The 19,959-nt window shown below is 39.5% G+C and overlaps 1 protein-coding gene across 1 annotated transcript in view; it reads right to left on the bottom strand.

Annotated features, from left to right (window-relative positions):
• ZSWIM5 (zinc finger SWIM-type containing 5) overlaps positions 1-19,959 on the bottom strand; it is a gene marked incomplete at both ends in the record, with an annotated part of 216,933 nt that overhangs the window by 117,866 nt on the left and 79,108 nt on the right. The window lies entirely within an intron of this gene.

Genomic DNA, 19,959 nt, shown 5'->3' with positions numbered 1-19,959 from the left:
TTTGTTTTTTTATCCATTCTGTCTTTTGATTGGGGCATATAGCCCATTAACATTAAGGGTAACTATTGAGAGATATGAATTGAGTGCCATTGTATTGCCTGTAAGGTGACTGTTACTGTATATTGTCTCTGTTTCTTTCTGATCTACTACTTTTAGGGTCTCTCTTTGCTTAGAGGACCCCTTTCAATATTTCCTATAGAGCTGGTTTGGTGTTTGCAAATTCTTTCAGCTTTTGTTTGTCCTGGAAGCTCTTTATCTCTCCTTCTATTTTCAATGATAGCCTAGCCGGATATAGTATTCTTGGCTGCATGTTTTTCTCGTTTAGTGCTCTGAATACATCATGCTAGTTCTTTCTGGCCTGCCAGGTCTCTGTGGATAGGTCTGCTGCCAATCTAATGTTTTTACCCTTGTATGTTACAGACTTCTTTTCCCGGGCTGCTTTCAGGATTTTCTCTTTGTCGCTAAGACTTGTAAATTTTACTATCAGGTGACGAGGTGTGGACCTATTTTTATTGATTTTTGAGGAGCGTTCTTAGCATCTCCTGGATTTTGATGTTTGTTCCCTTTGCCATATTAGAGAAATTCTCTCCAATAATTGTCTCCAATATACCTTCTGCTCCCCTCTCTCTTTCTTCTTCTGGAATCCCAATTATTCTAATGTTGTGTCGTCTTATGGTGTCGCTTATCTCCCGAATTCTCTCCTCGTGGTCCAGTATTTGTCTCTCTTTTGCTCAGCTTCTTTATTCTCTGTCATTTGGTCTTCTATGTCACTAATTCTTTCTTCCACCTCATTTATCCTAGCAGTGAGAGCTTCCATTTTGGATTGCACCTCATTAATAGCTTTTTTGATTTCAACTTGGTTAGATTTTAGTTCTTTTATTTCTCCAGAAAGGGCTTTTATCTCTCCGGAGAGGGTTTCTCTAATATCTTCTATGCCTTTTTCGAGCCCGGCTAGAACCTTGAGAATCGTCATTCTGAACTCTAGATCTGTCATGTTACCAATGTCCATACTGATTAGGTCTCCACCCTTTGGTACGGCCTCTTGTTCTTTTTTTTGAGGTGAGTTTTTCCGCCTTGTCATTTTGTCCAGGTAGGATTTGCTTCCTCCTGCTGTGGAATTTCGCTGTTCTTGGTGACTGAAGTTGGTTTTGGATGGGTTTCTTGTTGATCTTCTGGGGGAGGGGCCTGTTGTAGTGATTCTCAAGTGTTTTTGCCGCAGGCGGAATTGCACGCCCTTGCCAGTGGCGGGGCTAAGTAATCCGCTCGGGTTTGCTTTCGGGAGCTTTTGTTCCCTGAGCGCTTTCCGTAGAGTTCCGTAGGACGGGAATGAAGATGGCGGCCTCCCAATCTCTCCGCCCGGAGGAGCCAAGAGCTTGGGGTTCCGCTCCTCAGTGCGCTCTCAGAGCAAAGCGCCCAACCGCCCCGCCTCTCTGGCCTGCGGTCGCACCTTGAGGAAAGCAGTCAATTGCTGGAGTTGGAGAAAAGCGCCGGGTCGCTTCCATCTCCGCAGCCTCCAGCCGCGCTCCGAGCCCACCCAGCCTGCGACCGGCACAAGGTATCCCCGGGCTTAGAGCTCGCTCCTCGGCTTTGTCGCTGTAGCCGGCTTTCCCGCTCTAATACCTGCGAGCTCTGCGGCACTCAGACACCCCCAGTCCTTCTGTGACCCCGCGGGACCTGGGGTTATGCTGACCCCGCCTGGGTTTCCCCCCGGTTTAGCCTCTGGAGCGATGTTTCCCAGTGGAGCTGACTTTTAAAAGTCCCGATTTTGTGCTCCGTTGCTCCGCGGCTTGCCAGGAGCCGGCCCCTCCCCCCGGGGTCTATCTTCCCGTCGCTTTGGATTCACTTCTCCGCAGGTCCTACCTTTCAGAAAGTGATCGATTTTCTGTTTCTAGAATTGTTGCTCTTCTTCTCTTCGATTTCCTGTTGGATTTGTAAGTGTTCACAATGGTTAGATAAGCTGTCTAGCTGATCTCCTGCTACCCGATGTCGTCTTAACCTGCTACTTCTCCGCCATCTTGACTCCTCCTCCAATTGCTGGGTTTTGATTCTGATTATACTGAATCTAGATTAAGATGGGAAGAATAACATCTTAACAATATTGAGTATTCCTATCCATGAACATGAAATATCTCTCCATTTATTTAGTTCTTCTTTGATTTCCTTCATCAGAATTTTGTAATTTTCCTCATATAGATCTTGTATATATTTTGTAATTCTTATGCCTAAGTCTGTAGGCTTGCCTGTCTTTCCTTCCTTCCTTCTTTCCCTTCCCCTTCCCTCCTTTTATTGCATTTAATACAGTGTTGTGTTTTCGTGTCAAATCCAATTGTTCATTTCAAGATTATAGGAAAGCAACTTTTTAAAAAAATATTTTATTTATTTATTTGAGAGAGAATGAGTGAGAGAGAGCATGAGAGAGGAGAAGGTCAGAGGGAGAAGCAAGACTCCCCAAGGAGCTGGGAGCCCGATGCGGGACTCGATCCTGGAAGTCCAGGATAATGACCTGAGCCGAAGGCAGTCGCTCAACCAACTGAGCCACCCAGGCGCCCGCAACTTTTTTTTTTTTAAGATTTTATTTATTTATTTGACAGAGAGAGACATAGCGAGAGAGGGAACACAAGCAGGGTGAATGGGAGGGGAGAAGCAGGCTTCCTGCCAAGCAGGGAGCCCAATGCAGGGCTCGATCCCAGGACCCTGGGATCATGACCTAAGCCTAAGGCAGACGTTTAACGACTGAGCCACCCAGGTGTGCCACAACCGGAATTTTTATATAACCTTGTTTTCCTCAATTTTGTTATAATTCTGGCTCTTTTTTTTTTTTTAAGATTTATTTATCTGACAGACAGAGACCACAAACAGGCAGAGCAGCAGGCAGAGAGAGAGGAGGAAGCAGGCTCCCTGCTGAGCAGAGAGCCCGATGCGGGACTCGATCCCAGGACCCTGGGACCATGACTTGAGCCGAAGGCAGAGGCTTTAACCCACTGAGCCACCCAGGCACCCCCTGACTCTTTTCTTATTTGACAATAGCTGATACACAACGTTACATTAATTTCAGGCACGGAACTCAGTAATTTGACAGGTTTAAACATTATTCTATGTTCACCACAAGCATAACTACCATATGTCCCAATACATTGTTATTACAATATCATTGATTGTATTCCTTATGGTCTGCTTTTTATTCCTTTGACTTACTCATTCCACAACTGGAGAACTGTATCTCCCTCTCCCCTTCACCCATTTTGCCGACCCCACCCACCTACCTCCGGTCTGGCAGCCATCGGTTTGTTCTCTATATTTACAGGTCGGATTCTTCTTTCTGTTCATTATTTTTTTTAGATTCCATTTGAGTAAAATCATATGGTATTTGTCTTTCCTGGTCTGACTTATTTCACGTAGCACTCTAGATCCATTCATGTTGTCCCAAATAGCACAATTTCATCCTTTTTATGACTGTATATATTACATTATATGTATGTACCACATTTTCTTTATCCATTTGTCTACTGATGGACACTTTGGCTGATTCCATGTATTAGCTATTGTAAATGCATATATCTTTTTGAGACAGAGTTTTCATTTTCTTTAGGTAAATACCCAAGAGTTGAATTACTGGATCATTTGGTATTTCTATGTTTAATTTTTTTGATGTACCTCTATATTGTTTTCCACAGTGGCTGTACCAATTTACATTGCAACCAACAGTCCATGAGGGTTCCTTTTCCTCTACATCCTTGCCAACACTTGTTGTTTCTTGTCTTTTTAATTTTAGCCATTCTGACAAGTGTGAGGTAATAGCTCATTGTGGTTTTGATTTGTATTTCCCTGATGATTAGTGGTGTTCAGCATCTTTTCATATGCCTGTTGGCCATCTGTCTGTCTTCTTTGAAAAAATGTCTATTCAGGTCCTGTACCCACTTTTCAGATTGTTTTTTCAGTGTTGAGTTGTACAAGTTCTTTGCATATTTTGGATATTAATCTATTATTGGAAATATCACCTGCAAATATCTTCTGCCATTCAGTAGGCAGTCTTTTTGTTTTGCTGAAGGTTTCCTTTGCTGTGCAAAAGCTTTTTATTTTGTAGTCCCAATAGTTTACTTTTGCTTTTGTTTCCCTTGCTTTAGGAGACATATCTAGAAAAATGTTGCTATGGCTAATGTCAGGGAAATTACTCCTTGTGCTCTCTTCTAGGATTTTTACGCTTAAGTATTTAATCCATTTTACATTTAGGTATTTAACTCATTTTGAGTTTATTTTTGTATTGGTAAATACTAAATTTTTTTTTTTACAAAAATGCAAAACCAAGTTAATGGAGGAAATAATACCTTAAGCCTTTATTTTAATCACCCATTGCTTATTTCAATAAGTGCACTTGTTAATCCTCACCACATATTTCACCCATCTGCCCACCAACCTCCCCTCTGGTAACCATCAGTTTGTTCTCTATAATTAAGAGTCTGGGGGTGCCTAGGTGGCTCATTGGGTTAAGCCTCTGTCTTTGGCTCAGGTCATGATATCACGGTCCTGGGATCGAGCCACACATTGGGATCTTTGCTCAGCAGGGGACATGCTTTCCGCCCCACCCCACCCCACCCCGCCTGCTTCTCTGCCTACTTGTGATCTCTGTCTGTCAAATTAATTAATTAATTAATTAATTAAAAGTCTGTTTTTTGGTTGCTCACTCTATCCATTTTTTTTAAAGATTTTATTTATTTATTTGACAGAGAAAGAGACAGGGAGAGAGGGAACACAAGAAGGAGGAGTGGGAGAGGGAGAATCAGGCCTCCCACTGAGTAGGGTGCCCAATGTACAGTATGATCCCAGGATCCTGGGATCATGACCTGAGTCGACGACAGAGGCTTAAAAACTGAGCCACACAGGCGCCCCAGCTTTCCTTTTTTTTAAACATGATTTTTCAAAATATTAGTTTCAGGTGTAGATCTTTTTTTTAAGATCTTATTTATTTGTCATAGAGAGAGAGGGCACAAGCAGGAGGAGTGGCAGGCAGGCTCCCTACTGAGCAGCCTGATGCAGAACTCCATCCCAGTACCCTGGGATTATGACCTGAGCCGAAGGCAGATGCTTAACTGACTGAGCCATCCAGGTGGCCCTCAGATGTAGATTTTAATGACTCATCACCTACATACAGCACCCAGTGCTCATCACAACGGGTGCCCTCCTTAATACCCACCACCCATTAAACCCATCCCCTGACACGCACCCTACTGCAGCAACCTATAGTTAAGCCTTTTTTATGGTTTGCCTCTCTTCCCCCCGCCATGTTCAATTTCATATCTTAAATTCCACATGAGTGAAATCATGCAGTATTTATCTTTCTCTGACTTATTTTGCTTAGCATAATACTCTCTAGCTCCATCCACATCATTGCAAATGGCAAATATCCTTTTTAAAATTCTTTTCAACATTTTATTTATTTACTTGAGAGAGAACAAGCAGAGAGGAGAGGGAGAAGCAGGCTCCCCACTGAGCAGGGAGCCCAACGTGGGACTCGATCCCAGGACCCTGGGATCATGACCCGAGCTGAAGGCAGATGCTTAACTGACTGAGCCATCCAGTCAAATATCCATTTGTGTGTAATATCCATTACACACACACACACACACACATATACATACATACACCACTTCTTCTTTATCCGTTAATCATTGATTGGTTACTTGAGTCACTTCTATATCTATGCTATCAGAAATAATGTTACTATAAACATAGGGATACATGTATCCCTTTGAATTTGTATTTTTATATTCTTTGAGTAAATACCCAGTAGTTTGATTACTAGATTGTAGGGTAGTTCCATTTTTAACATTTTGGGGAACCCCCATACTGTTTTCCACTATGGCTGTACCAGTTTGCATTTCTACCAACAGAGCACAAGCATTCTTTTTCTCCATATCCTCATCAACACTTGGTTCTTGTGTTTTTTATTTTAGTCATTCTGACAGTTGTGAGGTTATACAGATTTCATTTGTATTTCCCTCATAACGAGTGATGTGGAGCAATTTTTCATGTATCTGTTGGCCACCTTTTTATCTTTTTTGGAGAAATATCTGTTCATGTCTTCTACCAATTTTTCATAAGTAGGCTCCATGCCCAGCATGGATTCCAATGCTAGGCTTGAACTCATGATCTTGAGATCAAGACCTGAGCTGAGATCAGGAGTGGGATACAACTGACTGAACCACCCAGATGCCCCTCTTCTGTCCATTTCTTATTGTATTATTTCTTTCTTAGATGTTGAGTTTTGTAAGTTCCTTATGTATTTTGGATACTGACCCTTTATCAGATATGTCTTTTGCAAATATCTCTTCCCATTCCATAGGTTGCCTTTTTAGTTTTATTGATTGTTTCCTTTGCTGTACAGAAGCTTTTTATTTTGATGTAGTCCCAATAGTTTATTTTTGCTTTTGTTTCCCTTTCCTCAGGAAATAAATCTAGAAAAGTGTTACTATGGTCTATGTCAGAGAAATTAGTGTCAGTGCTCTTTTCTAAGATTTTTGTGGATTCAGGTATCACATTTAGGTCTTTAATCCAATTTGAATATATTTTTGTTAATGGTGTAAGAAAGTGCTCTAGTTTCATTCTTTTGCATGTTGCTATCCAGTTATCCCAACATCATTTGTGGAAAAGAATGCCTTTTTCCCATTGTATATTATTTCTGTATTATCATTAGATTGACTGGGTGTATTAGTCTCCCTTTATTTCTGGGTCTTCTATTCTGTCAGTCTATGTGTCTATTTTTCTACCAGTAGCATGCCGTTTCAATTACTACAGCTTTATAATATCACTTGAAGTCTGAAACTGTGATGCCTCCAGCTTTGCTTTTATTTTTCAAGATTACTTTGGCTATTCAGGATCTTTTGTGGTTCCATACAAATTTTAGGATTATTTGTTCTAGTGCTGTGAAAAATGCTGGTGGTATTTTGATAGGGATTGCATTAAATGTGTGATTGCTTTGGGAAGTATAAACATTTTTAAAAAATTTGTTCTTCTAATCCATGAGCATGGAATGTCCTTCCATTTCTTTGTGTCATCTTCACTTTCTTTCATAAGTGCTCTACAGTTTTCAGAGTACAGGTCTTTCACCTCTTTGGTTAGGTTTGTTCCTTGGTATCTTATTATTTTTGGTGCCATTGTAAATGGGACTACTTTCTTAATTTCTCTTTCTCTGCTTCCTTATTGGTGTACACAAATGAAATAGATTTCTGTACACTGATTTGGTATCCTGCAACTCTAATGAATCTGTTTATCAGTTCGAGAAGTTTGGCTGTGGCGGGGGGTGAGTCTTTCAGATTTTCAGTGTATAAGAGTATCATGTCATCTGCAAATAGTGAATATTTCACCTCCCTTTTACTGATTTGGATGCCTCTTCTTTTTATTGTCTGATTGCTATAGCTAGAACTTCCAGTATGATGTTGAACAGAAATGGTGAAAGTGAACATCCCTGTCTTCTTCCTGACCTTAGGGGAAAGGCTCATTATTTTCCCCATTGAGGGTGATGTTAGCTATGGGTTTTCCATATAGTGAGCTATCTATTATGCTGAGGTATGTTCCCTCTAAACCTACTCAGTTGAGGGCATCATCATGAATGGATGTTGTACTCTGTCATGTGCATTTTCGGTATCTACTGAAAAGATCATATGGTTTCTATCCTTTCTCTTACTGATGTGATGTATCATGTTGATTGATTTGTGAATACTGAACCATCTTTGCAACCCTGGAGGAAATCCCACTGGATTGTGGGGAATGATGTTTTTAATGCATTGTTGGATTTTGTCTGCCAGTATTTTGTTGAGGATTTTTGCATCTATGTTCACTAAGGATATTGCCCTGTAGTTCTTTTGTGTCTTTTTTCTTTAAAGATTTTATTTACTTAAAAAAAAGAAGATTTTATTTATTTATTTGACACAGATAGAGAGAGATCACAAATAGGCAGAGAGGCGGGGGAAGCAGGCTCCCTGCTGAGCAGAGAGCCCGATGTGGGGCTCAATCCCAGGACCCTGAGATCATGACCTGAGCTGAAGGCAGAGACTTAACCCACTGAGCCACCTAGGCACCCCGCTGTCTCATGGTGTCTTTAACAGGTTTTGATACCAGGATAATGCTGGCTTCACGGAATAAACTTGGAAGTTTTCCTTCCTTTTCTATTTTTTGGAATAGTTTGAGAAGAAAAGGCATTAGCTCTTCTTTAAATTTTTTGTTGTTGTTCTTTGAAAAGATTTTATTTATTTATTTAGAGAGAGGAAGAGAAAAAGAGAGAGCACTCATGAGTGAGGGGGAGGGGCAGAGGGAGAAGCAGACTTCCCACTGAGGAGGAGGCCCGATGTGGGGCTTGATCCTAGGACCCTAGGATCATGACCTGAGCTCAAGGCAGAGGCTTAACTGACTAAGCCACCCAGATGCCCCTTAAATATTTGATAGAATTTGCTTGTGGAACCATCTGGTCCTGGACTTTGGTTTGTTGGGAGTTTCTGGATTACTGATTCAATTTCTTTGCTTGTTTTTAGCCTGTTCAAATTTTCTATTTCTTCCTGTTTCACTCTCATTAGATTATATGTTTCTGGAATTTATCATTTCTTCTAGGTTGTCCAATTTGTTGGCATGTAGTTTTTCATAATACTCTCATACAAGTTTATTTCCATGGTGTTTGTTGTTATTTCTCCTCTCTCATTTCTGCTCTTATTTATTTGGGCCCCTTCTCTTTTTATCTTGATTAAGTCTGGCTAGAGATTTGTCAATTTTATTGATTTCTTCCAAAGCTCCTGGATTCACTGATCTCTTGTATTGCTTTTTAGCTTCTATATCACTTATTTCTGCTCTAATCTTTACTATTTCCTTTCTTTAGCTCCTTTTAAGTTTCATTTGTTATTCTCTTTTTAGCTCCTTTTGATGCAAGGCTAGGTTCTTTATTTGAGGTTTTTCTTGCTTCTTGAGGTGGGCCTGTATTACTATAAACTTCCCTCTGAGAACTGCTTTTGCTGCGTCCCAAAGGTTTTGAACTGTTGTGTTTTCATTTTCATTTGTTTCCATGTACTTTTTAATTTCTTCTTTTACTTCCCGGTTGACCTATTCATCGTTCAGCAGCATGTTACTTGTGGTCTTTCCAAATTTCTGCTTGTGGTTGACTTGTAGTTTCATAACACTGTGGTGAGAAAAGATGCATGTATGACTTCGATCCTTTTGAAGTTGCTGAAGCTAGTTTTGTGGCCTAATAGGTGATCTATTGTGGAGGAAGTTCCAGGTGTACTTGAAAAGAATGTGTATTCTGCTGTTTGGGGCTGGAATGTTCTGAGTATTCTGTTAAATCCATCTGGTTCACGGTGTCATTCAAAGTCATTGTTTCCATGTTGATTTTCTGTTTAAATGATCTGTCCATTGGTGTACGTAGGATGTTAAAGTCTGCCACTGGTATGGTATTATTATCGATTAGCTCCTTTATGTTTGTTCTTAACTGTTTTGCGTATATGGGTGCTCCCATGTTGGGCCCATAACTTTTTACAACTGTTATATATTCTTGTTGGATTGTCCCTTTTATTATGATAGTGTCCTTCTTGACTCTTGTTACAGTCTCTGCTTTAAAGTCCCTTTTGTCCGATAGAAGTATTGCCACTCTGGCTTTCTTTTGACATCCATTTGCATGACAGATGTTTCTCTACTCCTCACTTTCAATCTGCAGCTGTTTTTAGGTCTAAAATGAGCCTCTTATAGGCAGTGTATAGATGGGTCTTCTTTTTTTTTTTTCATCCATTCTGTCACCCTATATCTTATTGGAGCGTTTAGTCCATTTACATTCAGAGTAATTACTGATTGGGGTGCCTGGGTGGCTCAGTAGGTTAAGCGTCTGACTCTTGATCTCAGCTCAGATCTTGATCTTAGGGTTTGAGTTTGGGCCCTCTATTAGGCTCCATGCTAGGCTTGGATCCTACTTAAAAAATAAAGATAGGTACTGATAGGTATTAATTGCTATACCTTTGCTAATTGCTAATACTGATGGGTATTTATTGCTATTTTGTTATTTTCTTTGTGGTTGGTCTGAAGATTTTCTCCAATCTTTTCTTGTCTCTCTTTCATGGTTTGTTGGGTTTTCTTCAGTGACATATTTAAATTTCTTTCTCTTTATTCTTTCCATATTTCTTAGTGGTTTTTGATAAATGGTTACCATACAGTTTTTATATAACCTCTTCTGCATATAGCAGTCTATACTAAATTGAGTCATTTAAGTTTGAACCCATTCTTTACTTCTGTCCTCCCCACGTTTTAGGTATATATTTTCCTTTTCTTTTGTGAGTTCCTTGACTGATTCTTTTTTACAGAAATACTCATTTTTACTTCTTTTGTGTTTCCTGCCTTCATACTGTCCTTTGTGGTGATTCCTTTCCAGTCAAAGGCTTCCCTTTAATATTTCTTGCAGGGCTGCTTTAGAGGTCATGAACTCCTTTAGTTTTGTCTGGGAAACTCTTTATCGCTCCTTCTATTCTGAATGACAGCCTTGCTGAATAGGGTATTCTTGGCTGGAGGTTTTTCCCATTCAACACTTTGAGTATATCATGCCTCCTTTCTGGCTTGTGAAGTTTCTGCTAAAAAATCTGCTGATAGTTTTATGGGGTTTCCTTTGTATGTAACTGTCTTCTTTAATCTTGCTGCTCTTTAAATTTTTTATCACTATATTCTGCCAATTTAATTTCAATATGTCTTGATATGGATGTTCTTTTGTTGGTTTTGATGGGAGTTCTCTGTGCTTCCTGTATCTGGATATCTATTTCCTCCCATGTTAGTCAAGTTTTCAGCTATCATTTCTTCAAATAAATTTGCTACCTCCTTTTCTCCCTCTTCTACTTCTGGGACTCCTAAAATATGAATGTGTTTATGTTTGATGGATTCACTGAGTTCCCTAAGTATATTCTTGTTTTGCATAATTCTTTTTCTTTTTCTCCTTGTTCAGCTTGATTACTTTCCCTACTCTGTCTTCTAGGTTACTAATTCATTCCTCTGTTTCTTCCAGCCTGCTGTTCATTCTATCAAGCATTCTGCTCATCATGGTTATTGAGTCCTTTGTCTCTGCTGTTATTCCTTATCTCTCTGTTAAGGGTGTCATTGATGTCCCCCACTCTGTTCTCAAGTCCAGTGAGTATCATTATGATCATTGCTTTAAACTGTCCATCAGGTATGTTACTTGTATCTGTTTTACTTAGATCCCTGTCCAGGGCCTTGTCCTGTTCCTTCATTTGGGATAAATTTCTCTATCTTTTCATTTTGTCTAAGTTGCTGTGCTTGTTTCTCTGTGTTAGAAAAGTCAGTTACATCTTCTGTTCTCAAGGGTAACAGCCTTATGAAGGAGAGGTCCTGTAGTGCCCTGCAGGGTAGTGACCGAACAGAGGTCCCCTGGGCCTGGTGCTTCTGGGAGTGTCTCCAGAGTGTGTTACATGTGTTCTGCTATTGTGTCCTGGTCGCTTTATCCTTCAGTCCAGTTATCTGCAGAGGCTCTCTTTGCCTGTTGTGGGCTGTGTTTTGTTCCTGGCCTGGATTTGGCACATTTTAACTAGGTGTGCTCTGGTCTGCTTGTTGAGACCTGTCCCTGCTACCACTAGAATGGAGGCCTTACAAACTCCAGGATTGGGAGACGCCATGTTGGCAGGGGTTTGAGCCAGTCTTCTGGGGGAGGGGGCACACTGCACTGGGACTGTAGCAAGAGTGACTGGGAAGGGCAGTTCTTCCAGAGAGTAGGGAGGTAGGACTTGGTGTAAATAAGTTAAGTAGGGAGTGCTGGTGCTGCACTGGTTTCCACAGGTGTCTCTGTGTTTATGCTAAAGGGTGGGAGAAGAAAATGGCCACTTCCTTTTGTTCCCAGAAGTTTCTCTCTGTGAACATTGCTTCTCTGGGACAAATTCTAAGATGAACCACTAACCTCCCCACTGTGGGCCCCAGTGGCTCTTCATATTGCTATTTCCATGTTGTATGTCTGCAAGCTCTTTGCCCTGCCTTTTCTCCAAGAGTAGCCCCAGTGTCCTCTGAGCTTTCCTGAAGCCAAGCACACTGACCTTTAAAACTCTAAGCCCTGCTGGTTGCAAGAACTCACTTTCCAAGTCAGTTACTATGGGGATTTGTTTTCCCTGTGTGCTCCCCTGCATCCCAATTTGTCTTTCACCCTTCTCCATGATTGTGGCTTCTCCTCAACACAGCACCCAGGATCTGCTTCTCTCCAAAGCCACCTCTCTGCACCTCCTACCTTCCTCAGTGTGGCCTCTTCTCCACTTTCAGTTGTAGAGTTTCTTCTTCCACTCTTCAGACAGATTTTTGCAGTATTTAGGATGATCTGATAGTTATGTAGTTGTATTCATGGGACAAGGCAAACCTAGAGTCCTACTCACCATCATCTTCCCCTCCTCAACAGAAAGCACATCTTTTTAACAAATGATACAAGTGGACATCCATAGGCAAAAGATAGTAATAATGATAAATTTTGAGTTAAACCTCATGTCTTAGATAAATATTAACTTAAAATGGGTCATGGACTTAAATGCAAAATGTAAAACTATACAACTTTTAGAAAAAATATATTAAAATCTTCAGGATCGAGAATTAGGCAAAGAGTTCTTAATGAAAATTAAAAACTCTTGCTCTATGAAAGAACTTATTAATAAAATGAAAAGACAATCTAGACTAGGAGAAAATATATGCATATATGCAAACGACACTGCCAATGAGCACTAGTATTTAGAATATATAAATAATTCTTAAAACTCACCAGTTTAAAAAAATATATCAGCAAATGGGCAAAGAACATGGAAAGATATTTTATCAGAAAGGATACAAAAACAACAAATAAGCACATGAAAAGATGTTCAACACTGTATATGCAAATTAAAACCATAATGAGATCTCACTATCCACCTATCAGAGCAGATACATTTTTTTTTAATTAGCAATAACACCAAATACTGGTGAGGATGGGGAGAAACTGGATCACTTGTAAGCAGTTGGTAGTATGTAAAATGGTACAGCACTATAGAAAACAGTTTGGCAATTTCTTTAAAAACTAAACATGGAACTACCATATGATCCAGCAACTGCTCTCCTAGGCATTTATCCCAGGGAAATGAAAACATATATTTACACAAAAATCTGTACATGAATGTTCAAAGCAGCTGTACTCATAATCGTTAAAAACTAGAAACAATTCAGATGTCTTTCAATGGGTGAACACTTAAACTTTAGTATGTACACTCATACCATGAATGCTACTCAACAATAATTTTATAAAATGATACGAACAGGGCACCTGGGTGGCTGTTTGTTAAGTGACTGCCTTTGGCTCAGGTCATGATCACAGAGTCCCGGGATCAAGTCCCACATCAGGCTCCCAGCTCCATGGGAAATCTGCTTCTCCTTCAGACCTTCTTCCCTCTCATGTTCTCTCTCACTCTCAAATAAATAAATAAAATCTTTAAAAAAAAATGATACACACAACTTGAAATAAATCTCCAGAGAATTATGCTGAGTGAAAAGAGACAATCAGCAAAAGTTACATATTATGTTATTCCATTTATATAATATTCTTTATATTGTATAAAGATATTACATAAGTAAATCTTATATGTATATGTATGTGTGTGTGTGTGTGTGTGTGTGTGTGTGTATAGATATAAAATAATCTATAGACTAGATTCATGGTTGCCAGGAATTAAACATGTTGGATGGGAGAAGAATATGAGAAAGAAATCAGTGTGGCTGTAAAAGGTCAATATGTAGAATCCCTGTGGTAATGGAACTGGTTTGAATCTTGCCTGTATCAATATAAATATCCTGGTTGTGATACTGTACTCTAGTTTTACAAGGTGTTATTACTGGGAGAAATGAGGTATCTCATACAGGGGATCTCTGTATTATTTCTTCCAACTGCATGTAAATTTACAATGATTTCAAAGTAAAATTTTTCTTTTTTTTAAAGATTTTATTTATTTGAGAGAGAGAGAGAGAGCAGGAGTGGGGGAAGGAGCAGAGAGAGAGGGAAAAGCAGGTTCCCCACTGAGCAAGGACCCCAAAGTGGGGCTCAAACCCAGGACCCTGAGATCACGACCTGTGCTAAAGGCAGATGCTGAACTGAGCCACCCGGACACACCTCAAAATAAAAATTTTCATTAAAAACTTACATAATGGTCCCAAAGATGAGTGGTATATAATATTTTTGGCCTTGGTGAGCTAATAAGCTCACAGACCCGTAGGAAAAACAAGTATTCAAGTAAAAAATCACTGTGTACTAGGGAACCTGGGTGGCTCAGTGGGTTAAAGCCTCTGCTTTCGGCTCAGGTCATAATCCCAGGGTCCTGGGATCGAGTCCCACATCGGGCTCTCTGCTCAGCAGGGAGCCTGCTTCCTCCTCTCTCTCTGCCTGCCTCTCTGCCTACTTGTGATCTCTGTCTGTCAAATAAATAAATAAAATCTTTAAAAAAAAAATCACTGTGTACTAGACACTGTCATAAGCTCTTTACTTACATTAACTCATTTCATTTTCACCACACACCTATGAAGTAGGCATTATTATTATTATTATTATTTTATGGATGGAAAAAAATTGAAGTACTGAGATGTTCAGTGACTTGCACAAGGTCACACAACCTGTACCTAGAGTGCCCAACTATATCCAAAGGGTCAAGGGTGAATACAAAAAGTTTTACAGAAGAACTGAATCTTGATAGATATTAAGGAGTTTATCTGGAATTTTAAACAGGTGAATCAATATATACAAATTTCAGTGATGTGAGGTAAGAAAATGCCACTAAGAAAAAGTCATTTAAGTTCCCTGGCTGTCAGTCTTCTCCCTCATAAGATAAGTAGCTTGGATGATGCTATCTCTAACGTCCCTCCTAACTCCTAGAGTCTGTGATTTTATGCTACTAACGTAGAAAGTTAAATTATTGGGACACTGTAGGTACAGTCCTTGTTTCTTGTCTCTATGCTGTACTAGAATAACTTATGGGCAATGTGTCTGTGTGTCCAAGAAATAAGGGTATAGCTGTTGTCAATTATAAATGAAATACCACTTGACACGAGTTTAAAAGGCGTTGGAGTTAGCTGGGGAAACAAAACCATCATTTATATTATTGTTTCTATGGGAAAATAACTTTCAAACTAAATATGGCATATAAAGCAATTGTTTGAAAATTGTGCACAGTCTGTTCAAATGTATTCTAATATGTCAGCTCAGAAGAAAAGAAAGAGATAGTTCCTTTAAAAAATTAGAATCAGTCTTGAAAGGAGCTGTGGGTCTTAGAGAAAAGTTAATGAATAATCTTTTGTGTCTGATGCCAATTAGCTTTTATAACAGTTCCAGGCTCAAAGAACAGGAAGCAGCAGAGAAGAATTCAAGAAAGAATTTCCATCCAGACTGGAAAAAAGCAGCAGAGGATAATCCTAGGAAAATTGTGCATATGTAAACAGAATCATTTCCTTTCTTTCTGGTTTAGATTGGAAAAAAAGCAGGAGCTGAAAGATGCTAGGAAGGAAGCAAAACCTGAGCAACGATGGTGGAACAGACACAGCTTCTAGTGGAACTCAGTAGTACAACAACAACTAAGAGCAGCACTTTCTCTTAGCTTTTCATCCCTACCAGTGAGAAGAAAAGTTAGAATTCTTGTTCTGCCCAAGTAAACCCAAGGTCAAATCACAACAGTGGAAGTTTTCTTATGATGAAGTACACAACTATGTTGGGGTATCTTATTCAATTGTGCTCTTCATTATGTGTTTTATACTGAAGCTGCAATCAAAAACAGACACACAGATCAATGTAACAGAATAGAGAACCAGAAATGGACCCACAAATGTATGGCTAACTAACCTTCCACAAAGCAGGAAAAAGTATAAAGCATCTCTTTGACAAATGGTGTTGGGAAAACTGGACATGCAGGAAGAATGAAACTGGACCACTTTCTTAGACCATACACAAAAATAAATTGAAAATGGATGAAAGACCTAAATATAAGGTAGGAAACCATCAAAATCCTGGAGGAGAAAATAGGCAGCAACATCTTTGATGTTGGCCGCAGGAACTTCTTACTAGACACATCTCCTGAGGCAAGGGAAACGAAAGCAAAAATGAACTACTGGGGTTCATCAAGATAAAAAGCCTGGGCACAGCAAAGGAAACAATCAACAAAACTAAAAGGCAGCTGATGGAATGGGAGCGGATATTTGTAAATGACATATTGGATAAAGGGTTACTGTCCAAAATCTAAACTGAAGGTTGTATACGGACTATACCAAATTTGTGGTTTAATTTATAGTTTAGGATTTAGTTTCTACAGTTGAAATTCTTCTTTTTTTATTTGAAATTCTTAGATTCAACTGCCTACTAGATTGTTTCCACTTAGATGTCTCGCATCATACTAAACATATCTGTACTACTGATCTCAACCTCTGCCTTCTCTTACCACCACTCCTAGCACAGCTTTCTTCCAAAAAGAGCCAACACCACAGAATACAAAGGATTATAAGAGCCTACTATAAAAAACAATATGCCAACAAATTAGACAAAATAGAAGAATGAAAACTTCCTACAAACATAATATCTTCCAAGAAGAAATCAGGAAGAAATAGAAAATCTAAACAAACAAATTACTGGTAATAAAACTGAAACAAAGCTGAACCAAAAAACTCCCAACAAACAAAAGTCCAGATGGCTTCAAAAGTGAATCCTACGAAACACTTACTTTTAAAAAAATTTATTTATTTATTTATTTATTTGAGATGAGAGAGAAAGGAGAGAAAGCACAAGAGCCAGGTGGGGGGCAAGGAGAAGTAGACTTCCTGCTGAGCAGGGAGCCTGATGTGGGTGGGACTCAATCCTGGGACTCTGGGATCATGGCCTAAAATGAAGGCAGTCGCTTAACCAACTTCATTGCAGTGGATGCAGAAAAAGCATTTAACAAAATTCAACAACCAGCCATGATAAAAACTCTCAGCAGAATGGGTTTAGAGAGACTGTATCTCAACATAATAAAGGCTATCTATGGTAAGTCCACGGCTAACATCATCCTCAAAAGCGAAAAACTAAAAGATTTTCCTCTAAGATCAGGAACAACCTAAGTATACCCAACTCTTGCTACTCCTATTGTCCTAGCACTGGAAGTCAGAGCCAGAGTAAACAGGCAAGAAAAAGTAATAAAAGGCATCCATATCAGAGAGGAAGGTGAAAACCTGTGCTGGGAAAACTGAACAGCCACATGGAAAAAAAGGAAACTGGACCATTATCATACCCCATGCACAAATACTAACTCAAATGAAATGAAGACTTGAATGTATGACTTGAAATCATAAAAATCCTACAAGAAAACATGAAGGTGAGCCCCTAGTTGTCGGTAGATACCAGTTGCAGCAATGATTTTTCAGATATGACACCAAAAGTAAAGGTAACAAAAGGAAAACTAAATAAATGGGACTATATCAAACTAAAAAGTTTCTGCTCAACAAAGGAAACAATAAAAAAACCCCTAAAAGGCAGCCTTCAGAATGGGAGAAGATATCTACAAATGACATATCTGATAAAGGGTTAGAATTCAAAATCTATAAAGAACTTATCAAACCCAATACCCAAATAATAAACAATCCAATTAAGAAATAGGCAGAGGGGGACTCCTGGGTGGCTCAGTTGGTTAAGCGGCTGCCTTCGGCTCAGGTCATGATCCCAGCATCCTGGGATAGAGTCCCGCATCGGGCTCCTTGCTCCGCAGGGAGCCTGCTTCTCCCTCTGCCACTCTGTCTGCCTGTGCTCACTCTCTCTCTCTCTGACAAATAAATAAATAAAATCTTTAAAAAAAAAAAAAAAAGAAATGGGCAGAGGACCTGAACAGACATTTTTCCAAAGAAGACATACAGATGGCCAACAGACACATGAAAAGATGCTTAACATCACTTATCATTAGGGAAATACAAATCAAAACTACAATGAGAAACCACCTCACACCTGCCAGGATGGCTAAATTCAACAACACAGGAGGGGTGCCTGTGTGGCTCAGTAGGTTAAGCCTTCGGCTCAGGTCATGATTTCAGGGTCCGGGGACTGAGCCCCAAATCAGGCTTCTGGCTCAGCAGGGAGTATGCTTTTCTCCCTCTGCTCCTTCCCACTGTTCACTCTCTCTCAAATAAATAAAATCTTTTTTTAAAAAAACCACATACATACACACACACAGGAAACAACAGATATTGGTGAGGATGCAGAGAAAGGGGACTGTTGGTGGAAGTCCAAACTGGTGCAGCCACTCTAGAAAACGGTATGGAGGTTCCTCAAAAAGTTAAAACCAGAACTACCCTATGACCCAGCAATTACACTACTAGGTATTTATCCAAAGGATACAAAAGTACTGATTTGAAGGCACATATGCACCCTAATGCTTATAGCACCATTATCAACAACAGCCAAATTATGGAAAGAGCCCAAAGGTCCATCAACTGATGAATGGATAAGGAAGCTGTGGTATATATATACAATTGAATATTACTCAGATATCAAAAAGAACGAAATCTCATTTGCAACTACATGGATGGAGCTAGAGTGTATTATGCTCAGTGAAATAAGTCAGTCAGAAAGAGAAATACCATATGATTTCACTCATGTAGAATTTAAGAAACAAAACAGATCAACATAGGGGAAGGGGAAAAAAGAAAAGAGAGGGAGGCAAACCATAAGGGACTCTTAACTACAGAGAACAAACTGAGAGATAATGGAAGGGAGGTGGGAAGGAAATGGCCTAAATGGGTGATGGGTATTATGAAGGGCACTTGTTGGGATAAGCACTGGGTGTTGTAAGTGATGAATCACTGAGTCCTACTCCTGAAATCAGTATTTCACTGCATTTTAACTAACTAGAATTTAAATAAAAACTTGAGGGGCACCTAGGTGGCTCAGTCAGTTAGGTGTTTGCCTTCGGCTCAGGTCATTATCCCAGAGTCAGGGTATCGAGCCCTGCATTGGGCTCCCTGCTCAATGCGGAGTCTGCTTCTCCCTCTGACCCACCCCCCTCTCATGCTCTCACTCTCTCAAATAAATAAAATCTTAAAAAAAAATTGAAACAAACTAAAATAAAATAAAATAAGAAACAAAACAGATGAATATATGGGAAGGGGAAAAAAAGAGAAAGAAGAGGTTGGGGCGCCTTGGTGGCTCAGCTGGTTAAGCATCTGACTCTTGATTTTGGTTCAGGTCATGATCTTAGGGTTCTGAAAATTGAACCCTGTGTTGGGTTCTGTGATGGGCAGGGAATCTGCTTGAGATTCTCTCTCTCCCTCGCCCTCTGCCCCTCCCCACGCTTACATGTGTGCTCTCTCTCCCAAATAAATAAATCTTTAAGAAAAAATTTAAAAAGGGAGGGAGGCAAACCATAAAGGACTCTTTTTTCTTTTTAATTTAATAAACACTTACTCCTTTAGTTGAACAACCTCTACACGTAAAATATATATAGTTTAGGATCTTTTTGAGTGGAAGGGAATTTAGGTCTCAAGAGGCTTTCAGTCCACTGTTTTCTGAAAATCATTTAACTGAGCTTAAGATCCCTGAAAAATACTGGATTCAACCTAAAAATGTGGTTCCAAGGTAACATTATTCTGCATATCATCATGATAAAAGATTAGGACAGTCTTCACATTTCCAAGAAAATCCAATTTTAAAAGCTTGTTCTTACCAAACTCCTAAAAAGAGCCATTTGGGCGTAAACCAGGGCATTACATCACCCCCCAAAAAGCTGTAGTTTTTATTACACGTACCAACAAATCTACACGGCTAGTTTCTGCATTCTACTTTAACAGAATTTATTTTACATCTCCTATACCAAACAGCATTTTAAACACTGACACATAAACTCCTTAATAAGATAATGCAAAGACAAAAGCATTTATCTTATTAGAAACAAGATACACCATCGCTTAGAGTCTTTTTTTTTTTTTTAAGAT

The sequence above is a fragment of the Martes martes genome (assembly GCF_963455335.1).
Source record: "Martes martes genome assembly, chromosome: 4".
Lineage (NCBI taxonomy): Eukaryota > Metazoa > Chordata > Mammalia > Carnivora > Mustelidae > Martes > Martes martes.
Note: the sequence above shows the minus strand (reverse complement) of the source record. Positions and strands in the feature narration are given on the sequence as shown.